We start from the raw sequence: 14,609 nt of genomic DNA, 5'->3' as shown, positions 1-14,609 counted from the left end.
GGCTCACAGTTGGAGCAGTTCTACAGTTTGGATCTGAATGAAACATTCACATATCAATCAGTCTAAATTATTTTAATAACTGTGTTTCCAATTGAGTTATTTAAAAGAAAAAGTCAGATACAGGCTCATGCCATTAACTGCGAAACCTAGGTTATATTTTCGTAGGAAATATCAAATCACGATGCTAAAATTGAAAATGCTTTATATTCAGCAGCGACATGGGGAACCGGAGTCTTTTGCAGTGTCTGTCATGATAATAATATTCTACAGGTTAAAGTCACCAATTAACCCACCATGTATGTCTTTGGTAAGAAATACATGCAAACTCTAGACAAAAATGCCACAGAAGACCAGCAATGTGCTGACCACTGCACCCAGCCATTACCAACTCTAAGGCTACGTTTATACGAGGACCATCTTAACAGAAAACGCAAAAGTGGCGTCTTGTCATTTCACGTTTAGACGAGCGGTTTTGAAGGAAATCTGCATTATACGGTGACTCTATAGTGTGTGGAATTCGATTAGATATGGATGCCAGGCAGCTGGGTGGCACTGTGATAAAACTCCGCTATGTCTACGCGCATACGTACTGTCTCCCTTTTTGGATCTCCGCCACGGTAAATGTTCAGGAATGGAATCTGTACAGATTCTGCACGTTTGTTGGTACGACTCCTGTAGTGTACATAGAGCTGCCAGAGTTGCTTGAAGGTACAAAGGATGGAAATAATCACACATCTTTGTTTACTTCCTTTTACCGGCCGGCAAACCAAAGCACCGGCGCACGTGTGTGACGTAATCGCGTACGCGACGTGGTCAGATCTCAGCAAAGTTTTGCGTTTTGCTGTTTAGATGGAAACATAACGGTGGAGAGTTTTCAACGTTTCCACTCTGGAGGCCGGTTTCAAATTTTCGCGTATTCATACCCCCAAAACGCCGTCCTTGTATAAACGATAGGGTGTTTTGTTGAAATATTTTGACGTTTTTACCTGCAAGCGTCCTTGTGTAAACGGCCCCTAAATGTGTAAGTTTAGATTAAAAAGTTATCTCCAAGTTTAGTACAATCCAACAACCAGAAGTTATCCCAGTAGAGCAGAAGGTTTTCTTTTGGGAACTTTTTGGACGCTTGTCTGAAGGGAGTTAGGAAAAATAACTGAGGCAGCAGCAGGGCTGTATTTTATTTTTTTCCAAACTAGAGCTAATCAGAAATGACTCCTGGAACAGTATGGCATATGACAGATTTACTAGGCCAATAATTATATCTGTTCAGAGAATCACAGCTTGGAGCATGCAACTGAAGATTTTTTTCTATGAAACAATTGTTGAATGGGCGGGCCTCTGTTTTATTATTGACATGTCAGTAAAGCCAGTGTGGAAACAATTAACGGAAGATAGAAACCAAATATCATAGCATCTGTTTTTATTTTGTTTCAGTCCTTTCAGTTATATTGTTGTTAGGGTTAGGGTTCGGGTTAACATTCTCCAATAGTCAAAAAAAGCTACAACAAAATGTATACAATGCATTTCAAAAGTTGAATTAATATTTCCATTAACTATGTATTCATCATTTTTTGTGTGCAACATTCTTGTTTGATTCACATGAGTCCCTCCAGGATTTCGCGGGCGTTTTTCGTGATTGTTGCGGCCGAAAATGCCTGAATTTGCGGCAGCTTTTCTAAAAAATTGCGATAAAAGTTGCGATGTTTTAAGCTTATTTGTTGTGATGAAATTGCGGGAGACAGTGACAATTGCTAAAAAGCTGCATTTTTTTCCAGCTTGTAGAACATGTTTCAACACTGTAATTGACAATATTTATTCCTAAATTAATTATTTTGTGTTTCAACCCATTTCCAAAAGCTGGCACACCACGGTGGGAAATTAGCAGCAGCCAGATACTGGTTTAACATGACATGGTTGGTAGATTAGCGGCACAAAATGCTAATTTACTATCGAATGAATCATATTCGGATATATTTGTCAGTGGCTTAAAAAGTTAATTTCACTTCTTGCCGTGTTCACGTGTTCACACACACACGCTCATGGCTTGTCACGTCAACTAACAAGAACAGCACTAAGAGAGCGCAGTCCTCCACCAAGACAGGTGTGTGTTCTGCATGTGTACATACCGAATCGCGTGAGCTAAATATGTAGCTGACAACTGGAGTTGATGGGACTCAGAAACACCCCCACAATTTAATCAGTTGTTCCTTGTGTCATTTCCGATACGTCCACAGTGGTAGATTTGTTGTAGGATCACAATCCTGTGATTGTCAGCAGGCCGCTGAGGTAGCGTTCACTTGTTGCCATGGTTACCGTGCTGCTATCAGATGCCGTGCCGCTACCTCAATGGGAAATCCTTAACAAATCTGTGAATCCAAACTTTAAGCCGTATCACTGCCGTAGTCTAATCACTTGGTCCTTGTGTCATTTCTGACCGACCCTGAAAATTTCATTCAAATCCCTGAGTCCATTTTTGAGTGATGTTGGTAACAGAGGAAGGATTCACACACGCTGATCGTAACATAACTCCGCCGTTTTCTTTGGTGGAATAATTAATCTAATTTACCTCATTCTTTCAGTGCTCTAACGGATCTGGATGCAACAGTTTCCATCATGGTGATTTGTCTGGTCTGTTGTCCGCTAATTTCTGCCATTCTAATATGTTTCGTTTAAAGAAAAAAGTGTGTATCAATCGATGATTTTTTTTCTTTTTTTGTATTCCACCACAATATTGCAGTTTAGCTCCGCTTTGGTGAAGAAAATCACAGGGATGGGATCAGCAAGTTCTGATTTTAGCGGAAAGTTGTTGACCGGGGGGGGTGGGGGGGGGGGGGTGTGCGCGCGGCGGTGCAGCGACTTCCAATCGCTGGGCCGTTTACAATCGTCATTACCAAGCTATCGTTAACGTCGTTACCATCGCGCGGGAGTATCAGCGACAATAAAGTGTTCAAACTTGTGAAATCAGCGTTCAAATAAATGAAATCGGCGGGGATCCACGGTAAATTCCCATCCCTGAAAAAAGCGGAATTCCGCGAATTCGCGGAAAAATCACATCTCTGAAATCAGTGAATTAATTGTTTATCACGGTCTTCAGCACTAATTTTTTGTTGGTAAATGAGAGACATTAGTACCGCACATGTCTGCATCTTCAAACCATAAACAAGGAAGTGAATTCGGTGATGTACTTGCATTAAGGTTTGCCCCGGGAGCTTCTATGATTGGTGGAACTCACAGGAGGCAGGCCAAAATTGCGGGAAAGTTGCGTTGATTGGATAAAATTGCAAGGCCACTCAAAATTCGCAGAGATTGGTTGATTTCGCATGAATTCCTGGAGGGACTGCATAAGGAAAGACTTGACAATGTGCAACTTCTGATCACTTGGACAACCCAAAATCCTCTTTACCACAGCAGACAAGACAGACATCTCAACATAAAAGGTCAAACTCAGGGACAAAGAAAAGACAGACAACAACTACCAAGAGAGGGTGAAGGGGAATAAAAAACTGGAAATACTTTATTTAAGAATAATGAAGATAATTTAATACAGATGTGCATGTGTTTGCATAAAGTACTCTGTAGTCTCACATAGCCAGATGTCTCCCTGCAGCACTATGGAGATATTGCCTCTGGTTGCAACCATTATCATTCTGCTACAAGGAAAAAACAAACAAACATTGCCTTCTTTATTTTTCTTTTACCCAATCACAGGCATCTTCAGCAGTGCTAAGCCCAGGATGCAGTGACAGTGACCCTGCAAAATGACGAGATGGAACATGCAAATGACACTTTACCCGTTACCAGTGCACCAACATGCAAGAACATTTCTGTTACACACACACGTACAGAAATTGTAAATCTATTGTTTGTAAATCTTCATTTACCATTCACCAAAAGAACCAGACAGGCCTGCCTTATTGCACAATCCAAGGTGGCTTCCTGTAACAAAGAGGTTTCTGAAAAAGCAGAAAACAAAAGGGGATTAAAAAAAAATACCTTGTTGTACCCACAGTTTACATCCTATGAGTGAGAATATATATTGTGTAAAGAGAAACAGATGTGAGACAGAATGTTTCGTGGAAGATCAGTCTTGTCATTGATCATTTCAATGAAGACAGCTGGATTAGTAGAAGAGGAACTTTTTGTCTGTGGAAAACAGAAAAGAGAAACACATCCATCCATTCATTTACTATATCTGTTTTATCTTGCAGAAGGTTACAAGGAGCTGTAGCTTGTACCAGCTGATGATAGGTGAGAGGTGGAGTATACTTCTGATAAGACTCCAACACATCACAGAGCCGATACAAACAACCATGCACGCTCACACTTACACCTACAGTCAGTTTAGAAACACCAGTGAACCCACCATGCATGTCTTCGGACTGTGGGAGGAAGCAGGATCATGAAAGCCCACGCAGGCTCAGGAAAACGTCGAGATTCCATCCAAAAAGTCCTCAGCTCATCAGCAGGCTCAGACACAGAACATCCTTGCAGTGAGGTGACATTCCTAACTGTACATAACAAAATTCAAGTGTGCCTATATAGCATATTTTATCTTAAACTAAAGCTTTACAGAAGTGAAACTAAGTTCAAGAATTCAAAGGCTTTATAGTCCCATGCAGCAATAAAAAGTTATCAGTGCAACAATATTTAATACTCTACCTAATGTCATGATTAACCTACATTTTGTATTTACAAAATGCATTTATTTACATGCACTCACTGCTGATGTCCATCAATACTGAGCTAACAAACAGTAGCACTAGGGTAAGAGTTACACAAAACTCCAGTGGATTTTACAAGTCGTGCTCCTACACAGTGTTTGAAATTAAGTCCAAAGGCTTTCAATAATATCAAGCAGGTCATGGCAATAAAGAGCAATATGATGATTATAAATGACTGAAAGAATCCTGATCTGACCCTGCCATGGCGAAATGGTGCCTCAGGTTTGTATATATCTTTCAGTGTAGACATGCCAAGGCTCAAATACAGCATTAAAACCCACATATCTAAAAATATGAGCATGACAGTGACACCGATTGGGTTATTGACTTAACTTTGAAGATTTTAAGGGGAAACGTCATCCTAAATTGAAACAATTCCTTTAAAGGCTTGCCATAATTCTCTGACAGCAGCATTGTGATTGGTGATATGTCACACCATGAGATGTAAAGTATAGGAAGGCTACAGAAAGTTACGGAAATATCCTTGTGATACTATATTAAACTCTATTGTATGTTAAAAGTTAACTACAACTTCTGTAGTTTGTTAGTAAGTGATGCACAGTCAGATAGAGTGATACTTTAACAAATCAATAAATCACAGCTTCAGTCCCCTTATATAAGTGACATTTCTTTATGTAATGTGAAAACTGTTGTCAGTGGGAGCAAACTCTTTCAACTAGACCTAGATTTTTCACATGCAGCTCATTGTTCTAAGTTTTACAGCCGTCAACTAAACTTGTTAACTTGCTTTAATGTTGCTACTCAAACTCAGCTTCACAAATGCAGCAGGCAGCAGTTTTTAGTGCAGAGGTTTAAAGTTTGTTGAAAGAGTCATCTCAGGAATTGGTGGAGACCAAAAGAAGGCTATGGGAAAAATAATGCAGTTGTATGTTCACAGGACACAAGTCATCTTCAAATACCTTGAATCCAGTTAATGATCCAAAACCCAAATACAATCAATTTTTAATGACATGAAATAGAAAAAAGGCAGCACATTATTATGTCAACATAATTTACATTTCCTTGATGATGAATTTAATGGTCAGTGGATGACTAATTGTCTGAAAATCAACTAACTGATTAATGATGTGAGACCAACTGTGATCTTCAGTTATGACAAAATAGTGTCCCACTGGCCAAATTTGGGAAGAACATCTCATTAGTGCTGTTGAAAAGTGATAACAAACCGTTTCATTTGTTTGTTGTGATCAGCAGAAATTGGCATACAGAGGACTGCTAATTACACAAAGTCTGTTTTTGTTGCTTAATATGCGGGTGTAGTGTACACGTAAATAATCATCCATGCTAAATGTGACCTATTACATCTGATTTCGTTCCACTTTAGCTATTCTGGTTTGTTTGGTGGTTTCTTTTTACAGCTCTTCACTTCTCTTTTTACTTGTGGTGTATTTTGTGCAGAGTAAACACTGCGAGGCATATTGTGGCACCCCGAGAGCTGATATCACACTGTCTCACTTCCAGTCGAGATCCGTATTAACACATTTGACCAGTCACTACAGGTGTCACTGCGTCCCCCACAACAGGTTATCTTCAGGATTAACACTCTGAAGGGATTCTTGTTGGAGCACCACGATGCTGTAGCTGCTGGTCTGTAAGGAAATGCCCCGAGAGCTGGGAGACAACATTGTACTGTTTGATGATTTCAGCATGGTACCAGATGTCAAAACTGCAGGTCATATGTAGTTTTATCTGGTCCAGGAAGACATGTTTTCATACACTTTGATCACAAAAAAGCTTTAAAACTGTGAATAGAATTTTTGAGCAACATGCACTGTTCTTTAGTTACAACTAAATGTAACATATTTCAAAGTTCTATGTTTTTCTATTTGCATCTTTTGGTATCTCACTGATTGCACTTTGAGAGTGTCAGGAAGTTGGCAGAATTGGGAAGTAAGTCAATGTGTAATTGAAAATGGCTGTTCTGGTTGCATCTGTGCTAACCCAGTGACATTTACATACATCTTATGCCTTTTGCAGCATTGTGAGTATGTACATACGGTTGCAAACTTTTATTTTTGGGACAGTGTTACATTTGGGAAGTTTGTTATTTCTCCAGCTATTAGCGTTAATGGTTGCTAATTGATATTCAAGTAATTTAAATTAAAATATGTTTTTGTCTGTTTGATTTTTAGGTTGTATTAATACATACAACTTTTAATATTTAAAGGTAACATCTATGAATGGATTTCGTGTATTTTAGATAATGAGTTGAGATTTTTACACTATATATTCGTACATGTTAAAAGAAAACATGGCATTTATCATGCCTTGTCTGTTTCAGTTTCACCCTTATTTTAATGTCAATTAATCTGTGGATAAAGAGTTGAACGTCTTCAGAGTCTTGATGTTTTAAAGGTGTTTATCTGTGTGTCAAGTTATATTCAGCACGTATACGCAGAATGAACGTATACATGACAAAAAGTAACTTTTTACGCGTCCTTGGTATACATGTAAAAAGTTGTTGCTTTTACTTGAAAGTTTAATCCCAGTTTGATATGGGCCAATATATGAATTGAAAAGTCTCAATCTCAAAGCATGGTGAAGTCTGACCAAACCATATAATGAGAATAAACAGCATGGATGGCAAAGCAGGGGAGATGCTCTTTGTGGCTGTCGTCAAGGAAGAGGGAACTGTATTTACATCCATGGTGTCCTTGTATGCTCTTTTATGAACCACATAACATTCAGTGACTTCTAAAAGGCATGTCTTGAGTGATGTTCAAGTGCATTTAAGCACTTTAAGGCCTGGTGGATGATTCTCACACCAGACTTCAGAGCCAGGCAATAAGCCACAAACCTCTTCAGTTATTCGATTGCAGCTGTTGCATGGACACGACACATAGCTCTTGAGCTTTCACGGACACTGTTGGCTGTGACAAGCCAATCACTGATGATGACTGAATTGTTGATTGATTTGTTGGTCTGTTGACTGTTGCAGTTCTCTCTATTTTGGCTGGAAATGCAGCAGGCAGATGCCTCACTAGCATGAGACAACAGAACTGTCTGGTAGAGGCCTCTTTTAACCGGTTTCCAGATAAAATATAGAATTGATTGATGTTAAGATCATTCATCCTCTATTCCACCCTAATACCCCCTCAGTTCTGCTGACCAATCACTGCTCTCGATTCTACTGGAACGTTCCCCTGTACTGGTGTCTTTGATGCATGGCTAAAGAACCATTTTGACTCTCAAAGACTGTTTAAGCTCTTTTGCACATTTTTTTTCCAGATATCCTATGTACACACCAACATGCACAGCCAACACACTGTTAGAGATGAGAAGAACAAGGAAGCATTGCTTGTACAAAGGCAACATACACACATTGTTTTTCATATATGAAGAAGTCACATGTTTTAACTGCTGGTGTCCTAATGGTTGACCCTTTTGACTGTGAAGGTTCCTGTGCTGGCAACAAGCTGTATCAGATATTCAAACACAACCTGCAGCCATGCGTGAAGACACAATAATTGAAGAGGTCACTTTGTAGTTCTGCAGTATGTTGATTAACATGGATATACCATTGTTATGCTTCCGTATTGTGGTACAGATAAGTACACTTAACACATGCATCTTTAGTAGATATTAGGGACATCAGTACTGATCTAGAACACTTGGAGAGACTATGCTAAATAGTGTCTCTGACGTCATTTATTCATTTATTTTTTAAGGTCATTTTTAGGTCTTTGTTATGTCCTCAATGTCAGACAATGGTAGACAAAATACATATCTTCAGATTTTTCGTAATAACAAACAGCTGAATAAGACATCTGTTATGTTTTACAGTTCTAGGTTGCCCCATACCCTCTTGATATTTGATGCAAATCTCATTTTAACATCAAAAACTACATGTTCATTTACACTTTGAGCCACACTGTTAAAACCACATGCCTCATATTGTGTAGGTCCCCTTTATCTTTTTCATTGTACCATTTTGAGCTGAATTTAATACAGCATTTTACCTTTTAAATCATGGAAATAATACACGAGGCGGAAAATAATTTCTTTGTGAGCTGCAGTCATCAAAATTTTCCACTAAAACAAGCAAACAAAAAATTACTGAAAATAATTCCTGCTTCCCACTTAGACTAATGCCCTGGCACTACATTATAAAATCATGTAACTTTGTCAATATCATAATAAAAAAAGGCTTTTTTATTATTGTATTTATACAGTTCATGGTAGCAGTGGGACAGGATTGCCATCATGAGGTCAAAGGAGTCAAAAAAAGAGCATTACTTACATCCTATGAAAGACAAAAAGCAATGTATCACGTTTCCAGAAACCTAACAAACACTGGAGGAAAACAATGTTTTGTGTATTATTTTGCTTTGCTTAGTTTTTTTTTTTTTTTTTTTTTGTCACGTTTGATACCAGCACTAAAATTAATGATGGATGGTGTCATACTGTTGGGTTGCTAAAAATGCAAGGTCAGTATTTAAGGGTTGATGTAACCCTTGTTACTATGTAATAACAGAGCACAGGTAAGTAATAATTAATGATAATAACTGGACCAATAACAGAAGACCTAAACTTGTAAGAGCCCTATTTGTTTAAGTACCCAAGAGACACAAATGACAATGGATTTAAGTTTAGTGACCACTTATAATTTAGAATTAAACACACAATAAAAATTATACAACAGTAATATAAAACATTCAAGGAAAAAAAAAAAAATGAAATAATAAATGCCGGCAAAATCAAAACCCTCTGTTCTCAAAGTTAATGTTGGGGCTCTTTTTTTTTCTTTTTGTCCTACCACACAATCCGTGAGAATAGGGGGGAAGAGTTCAGGAAATCCTTCACAAGTAGTTCAACTTGGCTCGCCACCCAGCTCACGCTGGGAATCTGGGGATCTCTGGATCTAGCAATCTCTGTCACGGACTGAGCAGGTGGACCCGAGCAGAAAGCCACACTACCAGGGCTGGCTGAATGCAAGTGGTTTATTGTTGGGGGTGAAAATGGTGGCTAGGTGGGGGAAAACCAGGGTGTAGGAGCGGGGGGTTCCGGGCAGGAGTGGGGGTCCAGGCAGGAGTGGGGGTCCAGGCAGGAGTGGGGGGTCCAGGCAGGAGAAACTGGTGAAGGCTTGTCGGGGAGAGCCGGAGGGGAAGGAGGATGGCGGGGATCCCGGACAGCTGAACTGAGGGAGGCAGGAGAAAACAAGGTCAGAAATTATGGCAGGAACTCAAAAACAGATCGTGTAGAGGGCTCGAGAGCAAACCGAACTGCGTGGTTCTTGTTTAACGCTCTGGCAGGGAGTGGAAGGCTGAGCCGGTCTTTATTGCAGAGGTGAGTCGTTAGTGAATGATCGTCAGCTGTCCGGGAGCCGTGCAGGTAGTTGATTACCTGAGTGGAGTCAGCTGAGAAGCGAGACTCCACTCAGGCACCGAGCTGTAGGGGGAGAGACAGGGCAGAGGAGCGGATGGGAGACAACCAGACAAACAGGGCAGAGGAGCGGACGGGAGACAACCAGACAGAGACAGGGCAGAGGAGAGGATGGGAGACAACCAGACAGACAGACAGACAGGACAGAGGAGCGGAACTGTGACAGTACCCCCCCCCTCAACGGGCGCCTCCCGGCGCCCCATGGACCCAACCAAAGCCACCGGGGCAACCAAGGAGCAGACAGAGACACGCATACAGACACAGGGACCAGATGGAACAGAAGGGACCAAAAGGACAGGAAGGGCAGAAAACAAGGGGAACAGACAGGAGGGACGGGAGGGAGGGAAGGACGGGAGGGACGGGAGGGACCGAAACGACAGGAGGGACGGGAGGAACAGGAAGGACGGGAGGGAGAGAAATGGGAGAGGGACTGAACTGAGCGGAGCTGAGGGCAGGGCAGGACTGGACTGAACTGAACTGAGGGCAGGGCAGGACTGGACTGAACTGAACTGAACTGAGGGCAGGGCAGGACTGGACTGAGACAGAGCTGAGGGCAGGGCAGGACTGGACTGAACTGAACTGAGGGCAGGGCAGGACTGGACTGAGACAGAGCTGAGGGCAGGGCAGGACTGGACTGAGACTGAGCTGAGCGAAGCTGAGCACTGGACTGAGACTGAGCTGAGCGAAGCTGAGCACTGGACTGAGACTGAGCTGAGCGAAGCTGAGGACTGGACCGGACTGAGCTGAGCGAAGCTGAGGACTGGACTGGACTGAGCTGAGCGAAGCTGAGGACTGGACTGGACTGAGCTGAGCGAAGCTGAGGACTGGACTGGACTGAGCTGAGAGCAGGGCAGGACGGGGACTGGACCGGACTGAACTGAGAACAGGGCAGGACGGGGACTGGACCGGACTGAACTGAAAACAGGGCAGGACGGGGACTGGATTGGACTGAACTGAGAACAGGGCAGGACGGGGACTGGACCGGACTGAACTGAGAACAGGGCAGGACGGGGACTGGACCGGACTGAACTGAGAGCAGGGCAGGACGGGGACTGGACAGGGCGGAGGGTCCGCTCCGGAGGACGGACCGTAGGCTGGACAGGGCAGAGGGTCCGCTCCGGAGGACGGACCGTAGGCTGGACAGGGCGGAGGGTCCGCTCCGGAGGACGGACCGTAGGCTGGACAGGGCGGAGGGTCCGCTCCGGAGGACGGACCGTAGGCTGGACAGGCCGGGGATGGACAGGGCGGAGGGTCCGCTCCGGAGGACGGACCGTAGGCTGGACAGGCTGGGGATGGACACGGCGGAGGGTCCGTTCCGGCGGGCGGACCGTAGGTCGGACAGGCTGGGGATGAGTGGGCCGGTGAGTCCGTTCCGGTAAGCGGAGAGTCCGTTCCGGCGGGCGGACCGTAGGTCGGACTGGCTGGGGATGAGTGGGCCGGTGAGTCCGTTACGGTAGGCGGAGGGTCCGTTCCGGCGGGCGGACCGTAGGTCGGACTGGCTGGGGATGAGTGGGCCGGTGAGTCCGTTCCGGTAGGCGGAGGGTCCGTTCCGGCGGGCGGACCGTAGGTCGGACTGGCTGGGGATGAGTGGGCCGGTGAGTCCGTTACGGTAGGCGGAGGGTCCGTTCCGGCGGGCAGACCGTAGGTCGGACTGGCTGGGGATGAGTGGGCCGGAGGGACCGCTCCGGGGGACGGCCCGAAGGCGGGACAGGCGGTATAGACTGCTCCAGAGGACGGTCCTGGTGATTGACAGACAGGCGGGGCCGCTCCGGCGGATGGCCCGGGGGCCGGACAGACAGGCGGGGCCGCTCCGGCGGACGGCCCGGGGGCCGGACAGGGCAGAGGGGCCGCTCCGGAGGACGGCCCGGGGGCCGGACAGGGCAGAGGGGCCGCACCGGCGGACGGCCCGGGGGCCGGACAGGGCAGAGGGGCCGCACCGGCGGACGGCCCGGGGGCCGGACAGGGCAGAGGGGCCGCACCAGCGGACGGCCCGGGGGCCGGACAGGGCAGAGGGGCCGCTCCGGGGGCGGAGCCGGGTCCAGTGGGTCCTCCGGGGGCGGAGTCGGGTCCGGTGGGTCCTCCGGGGGCGGAGCCGGGTCCGGTGGGTCATCCGGGGGCCCCTCCGGGGGCGGCACAGGATCCAGGGGCCCCTCCGGGGGCGGCACAGGATCCAGGGGCCCCTCCGGGGGGTGGAGCTGGAGGGAAGGCCTTAAGCCTTTCGAAGGCAGCCAAAGCCCTGGGGGCGAGAGGCGGTGCGTCGACCACCGCGGAAACAGGAGGCGGTGCGTCGACCACCGCGGAAACAGGAGGCGGTGCGTCGACCACCGCGGAAACAGGAGGAGGTGCGTCGACCACCGCGGGAACTGGAGGCGGTGCGTCGACCACCGCGGGAACTGGAGGCGGTGCGTCGACCACCGCGGGAACTGGAGGCGAGTGGCTGCCATGGGGAAGTGTGACGGGGCTGTCCAGGAACTGCTGAATGTGGTCGGGTAGATAATTAATCAGACCAGGTCGCTGAACCGCCAGTCGAAGGCCCTGGGCCACAGTCTCCTCCCTGGGATCTTTCCTCCACTCGTCATGTAGATCGCGTAATGCATAAAAGTATATGCTGTTCTCCAAACAGGAGAAGAGAACTACAAGGGAGGAGCCCTGGGTCCAGGGCAGGGAGTCAGGGTCCTCAGTTGGTGGAATTGGGGTCTGGGTCGGGGTCCGGTTCTGGGGAGCAGAAGACTGGATCCGGGTCCGGTTGAGGGGAATGGAGGTCTGATTCAGGGTCTGGGGAACAGGGGACAGGAGAATGGACCCCGTGCGAACCGAAGGTGGAGGGTCGAAACGGGGCTTAGTGGTCTTGTGAGGCATGGTGACTGAGAACTGAACAGGGTGGCTCCAACAAAATTAACAGTGGGGTGTACTGGGCTAGACTAGATTTAACAGAAGGAAAATTACTCACAGGGGGCTGACAGGTGACCAGACGAAGAGCAGAGCAGAGGGATTCCAGTATATGAGGACGGCGAGGGCTGTGGAGGGGAGAGGGTTGGTCCAAACCCCGGTAGTGGGCTCTCCGGGTCCGTTTGTTGGCCAGAGCGTTCTGTCACGGACTGAGCAGGTGGACCCGAGCAGAAAGCCACACTACCAGGGCTGGCTGAATGCAAGTGGTTTATTGTTGGGGGTGAAAATGGTGGCGAGGTGGGGGAAAACCAGGGTGTAGGAGCGGGGGGTTCCGGGCAGGAGTGGGGGTCCAGGCAGGAGTGGGGGTCCAGGCAGGAGTAATTTGCATACAACCCTTAACAATCATGCTGTGGTGCACATTAGATTTAGGTCTCACACACAAAGAACAGTTTTATTTTGAAGGGACAAAAAACAGGGTTTTTTGGACCTCCGGGTTTAGGCGGGAGGAGGTTGTTGTGGCCCGTTAAGTTGTGCACGAGAGAAGAAAGGTGGAGCTGAAATAAAAGTTGTTGAGACTCCTGCAATTTTCATCTCCTTTACTCCAACCTCCACAGTGGTGACCCCGACGTTGAACCTCGCCAGACCAGCAGGGACATGTCGACCGCTGTGGTCCCACTGGCTGTTTTCGCAGCTACTATAAAGCTGCCAGATTTTTGGACACACGACCCAGAACCGTGGTTCCAGCACGTTGAGGCCCAGTTTCACCTGCGTGGCATCACCACGGACGACACAAAATATTTCCACGTCGTCGCGGCTTTGGATTCAGCCACTACTCGCAGGTTAATGGGACTGCTACGGGACCCGCCGGCTGCCAGCAAGTACGCAGCCCTAAAGGCTTAGTTAATATGGACATACCAGCTCTCGGATATGGAGCGGGCCAATCGGCTGTTATCTCTGAGCGGGTTAGGAGACAGCAAGCCTTCAGAGCTGATGGAGAATATGCTGGCACTGCTGGGCTCCGGTGACACTTCATTCCTTTTCACCCACTTGTTCCTGCGCCAGCTCCCGCCTCAGGTACGCACTGCTCTGGCTGCCTTTCCCCTCATCCGCCCTAAACATTACAGGGGTTTGGCCGAAGAAGCTGACAGACTGTTGTTAGCATCCCGTCAGTTTTTGGAGCATGCCCTGTTGCCAAGCGGGTCCGATGGTGATGATTCGGTGGAGGTGGCTGCCGTCACGGAGCGCCGGAGAAAGGAGAGCAGCCTGTGTTTCTTCCACCGCCGCTTCGGAGTGAAGGCTCGGCGATGTGTCCAACCGTGTTCCTTTCAGCGGCCGGGAAACAAGCAGACCGGCGCTCGCTAGCAGCTGCGTGCACTGGTGACAATGACAATAAGCTGCTTTTCGTTGAGGACAGCGCTTCTGGATGTTGTTTCCTCATGGATTCAGGGGCGCAGCAGAGCATCGTCCCCCCCTCCTCTGCTGACACTTTGGGACATGGACAAGGGCCCCCGCTGGACGCAGCTAATGCCACACCTATCCGCACCTATGGCACCAGGTTTATGACTGTGTTTTTTAATGGCCGTGAGTTTAGCTGGGACT

This window comes from Acanthochromis polyacanthus, chromosome 10 (assembly GCF_021347895.1).
Source record: "Acanthochromis polyacanthus isolate Apoly-LR-REF ecotype Palm Island chromosome 10, KAUST_Apoly_ChrSc, whole genome shotgun sequence".
NCBI lineage: Eukaryota > Metazoa > Chordata > Actinopteri > Pomacentridae > Acanthochromis > Acanthochromis polyacanthus.
This window is presented reverse-complemented; position numbering follows the sequence as displayed.